This window comes from Hyla sarda, chromosome 6 (genome assembly GCF_029499605.1).
Source record: "Hyla sarda isolate aHylSar1 chromosome 6, aHylSar1.hap1, whole genome shotgun sequence".
NCBI lineage: Eukaryota > Metazoa > Chordata > Amphibia > Anura > Hylidae > Hyla > Hyla sarda.
In genome coordinates, this window is record NC_079194.1 from 26757161 (window position 1) to 26768453 (window position 11293).

At 45.4% G+C, this 11293-nt stretch overlaps 1 protein-coding gene across 1 annotated transcript in view; it reads right to left on the reverse strand.

Annotated features, from left to right (window-relative positions):
* LOC130277378 (metallothionein-like) overlaps positions 1–9344 on the reverse strand; it is a 45190-nt gene extending 35846 nt beyond the window's left edge. Inside the window, exon 1 of the mRNA XM_056528033.1 lies at positions 9337–9344. The gene's annotated coding sequence lies outside the window, so the exon portion shown is untranslated. The remainder of the gene's footprint in view (positions 1–9336) is intronic.
* Between the last annotated feature and the right edge of the window lie 1949 nt (positions 9345–11293).

An 11293-nucleotide genomic window follows, 5' to 3' on the forward strand; every position in this document is an offset into this window, starting at 1 on the left:
ATTTCCCTGTCTATAGAGATGAGTCTTTGTGCTGAATTATATTAAAAAGACAATCTTATTAATATTAGAAGAATCTTTATATATATATATATATATATATATATATATATATATATATATATATATATATATATACACATATATTGCATCAGCATCACTGGACTAATACGGCTTCTCAAATTTACTATATGTGGTAAGCCTTGGGGGGTGTAGGGTAGTTGGGACGTTGTAGTAGATAAGGGGTTAATGTTTACCCTATAGTTCGTGACGCCAGGCTGAGGGCTAGTATGATGAGGTAATTCTCCGGCCTAACGCTGCCCTTCCCAGAAACGATAGGTGCTTGTAATGAAATGACTGAAGGTCCACAATGTACTTGAACAAATTTCACTTACCGTATTTTTCGTCCTATAGGACGCACCCAATTTATAGGTGCAAAATCTAAAAAAATAAAGATTTTGAACCCAATAGTGGTCTTCAACCTGGGAGTTGTAGTTTTGCAACATCTGGAGGTCCGCAGATTGAAGACCACTGCAGGAGGAGGTAATACTCACGTGTCCCCGCCGCTCCGGACCCATCACCGCTGCCCTGGATGTCGCTCCATCGCTGTCGCCGTGTCCCCGTCGCTCCGGAACGTCTCTGCTGCCGGCCGGGTATCCTCGCTCTCCGTCGCCGCCATCACGTCGTTACGCACGCCGACGCACGTACGCGACGACGTGATGACGAGGAAGGAGAGCTCCGGCCATACAGGGGATCCCTGAACGGAGAAGACACCGAGGAGGCAGGTAAGGTCCCACCCCTTGTCCTGTAAGCACTAACCCGGCTATTCAGTCGGGCTGTTCGGGACCGCCGCGGTGAAATCGCTGAACAGCCGGGTTAGTGTCACTTTCCCTCCAGACGCGGCGGTCAGCTTTGATCGCCGCGTCTGAAGGGTTAATACAGGGCATCACCGCGATCGGTGATGTCCTGTATTAGCCGCGGGTCCCGGCCGTTGATGGCCGCAGGGACCGCCGCGATAGGGGTGTATTCGCCGTATAAGACGCACCGACTTTCCCCCCCCAGTTTTGGGGAAGAAAAAGTGCGTCTTATACGGCGAAAAATACGGTAAGTGCTTGCGGTACATCCAATGAACAATGACAGTCTCCGGAATACAGTCTTTATATCGCTCAATGATTGACAATTGTTGCGGACCTTGAATGATATTAAAAGTCTCTGAATTTAGGGTAGTTATTGCAGATCCATCAGGATTTAGGGGATAGATAAGGTTCGGTGATCCTGCAGAGTGCGTGGGGATTGATACACTCAGAATTTAGAAGTTATCGGCCGTTGCCGCAAGGTTCAGGCCTAGACTCACTGATCTCAGCAGCGCAGATGCTTCTTGCTTGCTTGCACAGGAACAAGAGAGCAAGAACATGGCCGCTGCTCCCTTATATGGGCAGGGGGCGGGGCTAATATGACTGGTCCGAACATCCGTCATTCACTGTTACAATGAGTGATGGGATTGACTACGTCAAAGGGACCTCCAAAGGTCCTAAAGCAGAAATACCATAGAGTTCACCTGACCACGTGACCCCCAGGTCCTGCTACGCTATGGGCAGGTAATTAACTATTTATTTACATTCATACAATCTTATACATCCAAATCCTAAGTGGTTACTGGACAATGACCAACTGGATGAGAGGTGACTAGGGGTTAAATAGACAATTGGGACCCCGACGTCCTAGGGACCCTGGCTATGGGGACCCACAATAAAAGGTACCGGATAGGATACGGTACCGGGACACCACACATATATATATATATATATATATATATATACATAGGGAACTGCAGTAAGTAATCTCTTTATTACAGCAAAACATCACACGAAACTGAGGGGAAGGGGGGGGGAATTTATCTACTGTACAATTGCGCGTGCAGCGTGTTTTTATTTTGTGCATTAACTTGAACCGAAATTACCATCTCATGTTTCACCATTATTTTGACTTGTATGTTCTGTGCTGGCTTCCTCATTTTTCATGTTACGCGCCTCCAGGGAGCATTTAGCGCTTAATGTATTGCGCAAAAATAATTTTTTGTGCAAAATGTACTCCAGCCACCAGCTAGCATAGGAATGTGTGTGAGCTTTTTTAACCCTTTTTTTTTGCCCTATCCAGCGAGTTTCCTGTCATTTGCGCAAATTTATCATGCGACGTGCGCAGCATAATCAGTTTTTACGCAGCCTCTGGAAAAAACCACACACTTGTGCAGGATATTTTGACAATATATATTTCCCCTGGCACTAAGACAGTGTTTCCCAACCAGGGTGCCTCCAGCTGTTGCAAAACTACAACTCCCAGCATGCCCAGACAGCCGATGGCTTACATTAGTGATTACGCAGGGGAGTATTTCCCAACCTAGGCGCCTCCAGCTGTTGTAAAACTACAACTCCCAGCATGCCCGGACAGCCAACGGCTGTCCGGGCATGCTGGGAGGTGTAGTTTTGCAGCAGCTGGAGGTACCCCGGGTTGAGAAACACTGCACTAGGGGCTCGTCTCTTCTTGTCACTGGTGAGGCGAATGGGGGTCGCTGCCTTCAAGCAGAGACAGAGAGGTGGCAGGGATGACAGAACACACTCGGGGGACTTTATTATTTCCTGTGCCAGTTTTTTTATTTTTTTTGCATAAATAATTTGTTTACGGAAAGGGGTAGTTTGCGCAAAATTGCCACTCTGTGCTGGTGTAAGAAATTATATCCCCCTCTCTCCATTGTGTTCTGTTGTTTCTAAAAGTCCCAGGAAAGTGAAATAAAGTTTTGGAGAGACAACATGGCACCGTGAGCCGCACTGCTCCCGTAATTTGAGTTATGGGAAAAGCGAAACGCGTTGAGGGAGATTAATCCATACCTGTGTCGAGGAAGAGTGGTGCAGTTGTCCATAGTAACCAATCAGATCGTTGCTTTCATTTTTATTTATTTTTTAAAAGACCTGGGAAAAATGAAAGAAGCGATCTGATTGGTTGCTATGGGCAACTGCTTCAATCTCCCCCATTGTGCTTTGTTGTTTCTAAATTCTCAGGCAGTTCTCTGTTCCATGCCGGCCTAGATATGGCAGCCAGCGGCCGCCTCGCCAAGCGGGATGAGTCAGGTGATCCAAATTCTGGACATAGGTCCCAAAGACACTGGCATTGTGTAGAAATCTTTAGTCTCTGTTCACACTCTACTTGTGGAGTATATGCGGGGGCGTAGACATAGAGGTAGCAATCGCACCGGGGCCATGGTGCCTAAGGGGGCCCCAAAGCACATCTACCCAATAAGAGACCAGTATTTTAATTGGCATATGGGGCCCTGTTGTAGATTTTGCATTGGGGCCCAGAAGCTACAAGCTAGGCCTCTGAGTATATGCCAATGTATATGGGGTGGGTGGCCCCAGTGGCGTTGCTAGGGTTGGTGTCACCCGGTGCGGTAGAAAATGGTGTCACCCCCATACCTACCCCCTCCCCCCAGTAAGTTTTTAGCCTGTTGTGACAGACACCACTGTTGTAGCGCATTGTGAGAAATTCCAGTATAATAATCAGATATACCAGTTGCCACAGAATAGGAAAGTGTTAAAAAAGTTTTCACCATTGAAATATACAGCTCCCAGAATTACTTAAAGGGGTACGCCACTGGAAAACATTTACTTTTATATCAACTGGTGCCAGAAAGTTAAACAGATTTTTAAATTACTTCTATTTAAAATCTTAATACTTACAGTACTTATAAGCTGGTGCATGCTCCACAGGAAGTTGTGTAGTTCTTTCCAGTCTGACCACAGTGCTATTTGCTGACACCTCTGTCCATGTCAGGAACTGTCCAGAGCAGGATAGGTTTGCTATGGGGATTTGCTCCTACTATGTACAGTTCTTGACATGGACAGAGGTGTCAGCACAGAGCACTGTGGTCAGACAGAAAATAAATTAAAAAAGAAAATAACTTCCTGTGAATCGCTTATACAGCAGCTAATAAGTACTGGAAGGATTAAGATTTTTAAATAGAAGTAATTTACAAATCTGTTTAACTTTGTAGCACCAGCTGATTAAATTTTTTTTTTTCCAGTAGAGTACCCCTTTGAGCAGTGGTGAGGTTATGCTGGGAGTTGTAGTTTCACTGACCTAACTGTAGAACTGACAAGTGACTACAGCTCTGATAGGACATAGAGAGGAGAATACACAATGATATCAGTGACTACAGGTGACGTCTTCTCTATAGTGAGGAGAATACACAATGATATCAGTGACTACAGGTGACGTCTTCTCTATAGTGAGGAGAATACACAATGATATCAGTGATTACAGGTGACGTCTTCTCTATAGTGAGGAGAATGTACAATGATATCAGTGACTACAGGTGACGTCTTCTCTATAGTGAGGAGACTACACAATGATATCAGTGACTACAGGTGACGTCTTCTCTATAGTGAGGAGAATACACAATGGTATCAGTGATTACAGGTGACGTCTTCTCTATAGTCTTCCCTTATCTAATTCAGATGGTACATACCGCCTGGTCCAGCTAAAACTTCTCTCTGCAGAATGTGACGCCCAGACGTCTCCTCACTATGTCAGCGCATTCTCATCCTCTATATGAAAACAATAATTATTATAAACCTGACAGACACTGTATCCTCTAAATATAATACTACTATACACTATACTCTGATTATAAACCTTCCATACACCATACCCACTGAATATAATACCACACACTGTACATTCTGAATATAATACCAACACATACTGTACACTCTGAATATAAATCTGCCACATACTGTACCCCTGAATATACCGCCACACACTGTACCCACTGAATATAATACTACCACACACTGTACATTCTGAATATAATACCAACACATACTGTACACTCTGAATATAAATCTGCCACATACTGTACCCCTGAATATAATACCGCCACACACTGTACCCACTGAATATAATACTACCACACATTGTACATTCTGAATATAATACCAACACATACTGTACACTCTGAATATAAATCTGCCACATACTGTACCCCTGAATATAATACCGCCACACACTGTACCCACTGAATATAATACTACCACACATTGTACATTCTGAATATAATACCAACACATACTGTACCCTCTGAATATAAATCTGCCACATACTGTACCCCTGAATATAATACCGCCACACACTGTACCCACTGAATATAATACTACAACACATTGTACATTCTGAATATAATACCAACACATACTGTACCCTCTGAATATAAATCTGCCACATACTGTACCCCTGAATATAATATCGCCACACACTATACCCTCTGAATATAATACTACCACAAACTGCGCCCTCTGAATATAACGTTGCCATACACTGCCCCCTCTGAATATAATACCACAACCAAAGTAACACCCCTCAACATCCGTTAGCTGATGCTATTACCATGGGAGGGGGGTATTGGTGGTGTTGCTAGTGGATGATGGGGGTGCTACTACTGGGGGGGGTGTTGCTGGAGGATGATGAGGGTGCTACTGGCCATCCCCCCTGGCAGTATCACCCCCATCATCCATCGGCAGGATCATCCTCCTGGCAGGAGCACCTCCATCATCCACCATCAGGATATGTTGATGGAGGTGCTGCTGGGGGGGGGGTGTTGCTGGTGGATGATGAGGGTGCTACTGCCAGGGGGGGAGCATTAGGTAGGCAGCAGTGCCCCCACATTAGGTAGGTCACAGTTTCCCCACATTAGGTAGCATCTATTCCCCACATTAGGCAGCATAGATTCCCCACATTTGGTACCAGTTCCCCCACATTTGGTAGGTACCAGTTACCCCACATTAGGTAGCAATTTCTCCACATTAGGTAGCACAGATTCCCCACATAAGGTAGCATAGACTTCCCACATTTGGTAGCACAGATTCCCCACATTAGGTAGCATAGACTCCCCACATTTGGTAGTAGTTTCCCCACATTAGGCCGCAGGTTCCCTTGCAGGTTCCCCACAATGGGTCAAAGTCTCCCCACAATAGATCACTGGTTATACCCCCCCCCCCCCCCCCCCCACACACACACACACACAAAAAAAAAAAAAAACACATACAACACAGAGAGACAAACACACACACACACACACACAGTCAGAGAGACACACTCACAGTCACACACACACATAGAGTCGCACAAACACACACACAGAGTCACACACACACTCAGAGAGTCACACAAACACACACAGTCACATACACACTGTCACACATAAGCATAGATAGAGACAGAGAGACAGACATACACACTCACCCATCCAGCGCAGTGCTCCTTCTCACCGGGCGCCGTGCGAGTGACGTAACTCACGTCCTCCTGCGCGGCCATGCGGTGTGACGTCAGGCCGGCGCAGACGTGGGAGCGGAGGACAGGCACAGTGCTGGTGAAGGTGAGGGGTGTGATGACGGTCGGGCGCACAGTGAAGTTGAAAAAGGGGGTTTGCTGACGGACGGACGCACCGCACACACAGCGCAGGGGGGGGGGGGGGTGCTGACGGATGGGAGGCCGGTCTGACACAGATTTGGGGGGGGGGGGTGCTGCGGAGCGTCTTGGTGTCACCCCATTAGGTTGGTGTCACCCGGTGCGGGCCGCACCCCCCGCACCCGGGTCGCGACGCCACTGGGTGGCCCAGTATAGCTGTACCGGGTTGTGTGGCTGTAGGTTTGCTGGACAGTCAAAAGTATTTGCCTAAAATGCTTAAAGGGTACCTCTCATCAAAAAAACTTTTGATATATTATAGATTAATGTATGCAGAATAACTTTACAATTGCATGTTATTAAAAAATATGCTTCTTTCTATTTAATTTTCCACTTTGAAGAAATGACCACTAGGGGTCTCCCTACCAGTCCTGGCAGCAAGCATTTCAGACTCATGCTGGAGTCCTAAACACTACGAGCTGCCAGTCTGCTTTGTTCACAAAGGAGAACACTCAGAGCTGCCAGCCTGCTTTGTTCACAGCCTGTTTGGCTGTGAACAAAGCAGCCTGGCAGCTCTGAGTGTTTAGGACTCCAGCATGAGTCAGAAATGCTTGCTGACAGGACTGATCGGGAAAAATACAATAGAAAGAATATTTTCCATTAATATGCTATTGGAAAGTTATTCAACATTCATTAACCCCTTAACGACGCAGGACGTATATTTACGTCCTGCGCCGGCTCCTGCGATATGAAGTGGGATCGCGCCACGATCCCGCATCATATCGCGTCGGTCCCGGCGCTCATCAACGGCCGGGACCCGCGGCTAATACCACACATCGCCGATCGCGGCGATGTGAGGTATTAACCCTTTAGAAGCGGCGGTCAAAGCTTTGACCGCCGCTTCTAAAGTGAAAGTGAAAGTGACCCGGCTGCTCAGTCGGGCTGTTCGGGACCGCCGCGGTGAAATCGCGGCGTCCCGAACAGCTGACCGGACACCGGGAGGGCCCTTACCTGCCTCCTCGGTGTCCGATCGGCGAATGACTGCTCCATGCCTGAGATCCAGGCCGGAGAAGTCAAGCGCCGATAACACTGATCACAGGCGTGTTAATACACGCCAGTGATCAGCATAGGAGATCAGTGTGTGCAGTGTTATAGGTCCCTATGGGACCTATAAGACTGCAAAAAAAATGTAAAAAAAAAGTGTTAATAAAGGTCATTTAAACCCTTCCCTAATAAAAGTTTGAATCACCCCCCTTTTCCCATAAAAAAAATAAAACAGTGTAAAAAAAATAAATAAATAAACATATGTGGTATCGCCGCGTGCGTAAATGTCCGAACTATAAAAATATATCATTAATTAAACCGTACGGTCAATGGCGTACGCGCAAAAAAATTCCAAAGTCCAAAAAAGCGTATTTTGGTCACTTTTTATACCATTAAAAAATTTATCAAAAGTGATCAAAAACTCAGATCAAAACAAAAATCATACCGATAAAAACTTCAGATCAAAAATAAGTCTTCATACCGCCCTGTACGTGGAAAAATAAAAAAGTTATAGGGGTCAGAAGATGACATTTTTAAACGTATACATTTTCCTGCATGTAGTTATGATTTTTTCCAGAAGTGCGACAAAATCAAACCTATATAAGTAGGGGATCATTTTAACCGTATGGACCTACAGAATAATGATAAGGTGTAATTTTTACCGAAATATGCACTGCGTAGAAACGGAAGCCCCCAAAAGTTACAAAATGGCGTTTTTTTTCCGATTTTGTCGCACAATGATTTTTTTCCCGTTTTGCCGTGCATTTTTGGGGTAAAATGACTAATTTCACTGCAAAGTAGAATTGGCGACGCAAAAAATAAGCCATAATATGGATTTTTAGGTGGAAAATTAAAAGGGTTATGATTTTTAAAATGTAAGGAGGAAAAAACGAAAGTGCAAAAACGGAAAAACCCTGAGTCCTTAAGGGGTTAATCTAAAATATATCAAAAGTTTATTTGATGAGAAGTACCCTTTAAAGGGTGCCAGAAAGTTAAACAGATTTGTAAATTACTTCCTGTACTTATTAGCTGCTGAATACTACAGTGGAAATTCTTTTCCGTTTGAAACACAGAGCTGTCTGCTGACATCACGAGCACAGTGCTCTCTGCTGACATCTCTGTCCATTTTAAGAACTGCCCAGAGTAACAGGAAATCCCCATAGCAAACATATGCTGTTCTGGACAGTTCCTAAAATGGAAAGAGATGTCAGCAGAGAGCACTTTGCTTGTGATGTCAGCAGAGAGCTCTGTGTTTCAAAAAGAAAAGAATTTCCACTGTAGTATTCAGCAGCTAATAAGGACAGGAATGATTAAGATTTTTTAATAGAATTAATTTACAAATCTGTTTAACTTTCTGGCACCAGTTGATTTAAAAAAAAAACAAAAAACAGTTTTTCACCCGAGTACCCCTTTAACCCCTTAAGGACCAAGGGTGTACCTGTACACCCGTGGGAATTTCGGTCCCTGCGGCACGCCGGACGGGGGTGACTGCTGATATCTATCAGCAGGCACCCCGCGCAAATGCCCAGGCCCCCATGTCTGCGATCGCCGCAAATTGCCGACATGCGATTTGCGGCTATTCCAGGTCATACGGGTCTATGGTGACCCGGAATATAACGGGGATCGCGGTTGTCCATGACAGCCACGATCCCCCTGAAGGTATAGGAATGAGGTGGCAGGGGTGCCACCCCTCCTATCCCTGCTATTGGTGGTCTAGACACGACCACCAATAGCAGATCGGGGGGTGGGGGGGCTTTACTTTCGGCTTCCCCGTTCTGCCCACTCACAATAGGCGGGGCAGAACAGGGAACCGACAGAGGACAGGCGCCGACGTCCACTTACCCCGCGGGCGAGGCTGTGGGCGACCATCGGTGGAGGAGATCGGAATCCGACGATGTCGTGCGGCTGGCTACCTGGATCCGACGGAATGCATGCTGGCATTTGTAGTTTTGCAACAGCTGGAGGTCCACAGTTTGGAGATCTCTAAACTGTAGCCCTCCAGATGTTGCAAAACTGCAAATCCCTGCATGCCCTAACAGCAAACAGCTGTCTCGGCATGCTGGGAGTTGTAGTTGTATACCTCCAGCTGTTGCATAACTACATCTCCCAGCATGCCCTTCGGCGATCAGTACATGCTTGGAGATGTAGTTTTGCAACAGCTGGAGGCACACTGGTTGAAAAATGCTGAGTTAGGTAACAGAACCTAACTGAAGGTTTTCCAACCAGTGTGCCTCCAGCTGTTGCAAAAGTACAACTCCCAGCATGCACTGTCTGTCAGTGCATGCTGGGAGTTGTAGTTTTGAAACAGCTGGAGGTTTGCCCCCCCCCAATGTGAACGTACAGGGTACATTGACACAGGCAGGTTTACAGTAAGTTTCCTGCTTCAAGTATGAGCTGCAGCAAATTTGTCCAGGCATGGAGACACCCTGTTTGGGAATCACTGGCGTAGAATACCCCTATGTCCACCCCTATGCAATCCCTAATTTAGTCCTCAAATGCCCATGGCGCTCTCTCACTTTGGAGCCCTGTCGTATTTCAAGGAAACAGTTTAGGGCCACATATGGGGTATTTCTATACTCGGGAGGAATTGCACTACAAATTTTGGGGACTTTTTCTCCTTTTACCCCTTATGAAAAAGAAAAGTTGGGGTCTACACCAGCCTGTTAGTGTAAAAAAAATTGTTACACTAACATGCTGGTGTTGTCCTTTACTTTTTATTTTCACAAGAGGTAAAAGGAAAAAAAAAAAAAAAATTGGTTAAGCAAATTCTCCTGTCTACGGAAATACCCCATATGTGGGCGCAAAATGCTCGGGGGCGCACAACAAGGCTCAGGAGAGAGAGAGAGAGCACTATGTACATTTGAGGCCTAAATTGGTGATTTGCACAGGGGTGGCTGATTTTACAGCGGTTCTGACATAAACGCGAAAAAATAAATACCGACATGTGACCCCATTTTGGATACTACACCCCTCACGGAACGTAACAAGGGGTATAGTGAGCCTCAACACCCCACAGGTGTTTGATGAATTTTCATTAAAGTTGGATGGGAAAATGAAAAAAAAAAAAAAAAAAATTTCACTAAAATGCTGGTGTTACCCTAAATTTTTCATTTTCACAAGGGAAAATAGGAAAAAAAGCCCCCCAAAATTTGTAGCCCATTTCTTCTGAGTAAGAACATACCCCATATATGGATGTAAAGTGCTCTGCGGGCGAACTACAATCCTCAGAAGAGAAGGAGCGCCATTGGGATTTTGAAGAGAAAATTTGTCCGGAATTGAAGGCCACATGTGTTTACAAAGCCCCCATGGTACCAGAACAACGCACATGGCCCCTGACTTCCATTCCAAACAAATTCACTCTTCAAAAGCTCAATGGCGCTCCTTCTCTTCTGAGCATTGTAGTTCGACCGCAGAGCACTTGACGTCCACACATGGGGTATGTTCATGGGGTTACAAATTTTGGGGGTAATTTTCTCCTATTACCCCTTGTAAAAATGTAAAATTTGGGGAAAAAACTGCATTTTAGTGAAAAAAAATTTTTTTTTCATTTACACATCCAACTTTAACAAAATGTTGTGAAATACCTGTGAGGTGTTTAGTAGAGATGAGCGAACTTACAGTAAATTCAATTCGTCACAAACTTCTTGGCTTGGCAGTTGATGACTTATCCTGCGTAAATTAGTTCAGCCTTCAGGTGCTCCGGTGGGCTGGAAAAGGTGGATACATTCCTAGGAAAGAGTCTCCTAGGACTGTATCCACCTTTTCCAGCCCACCGGAGCACCTGAAAGCAGAACTAATT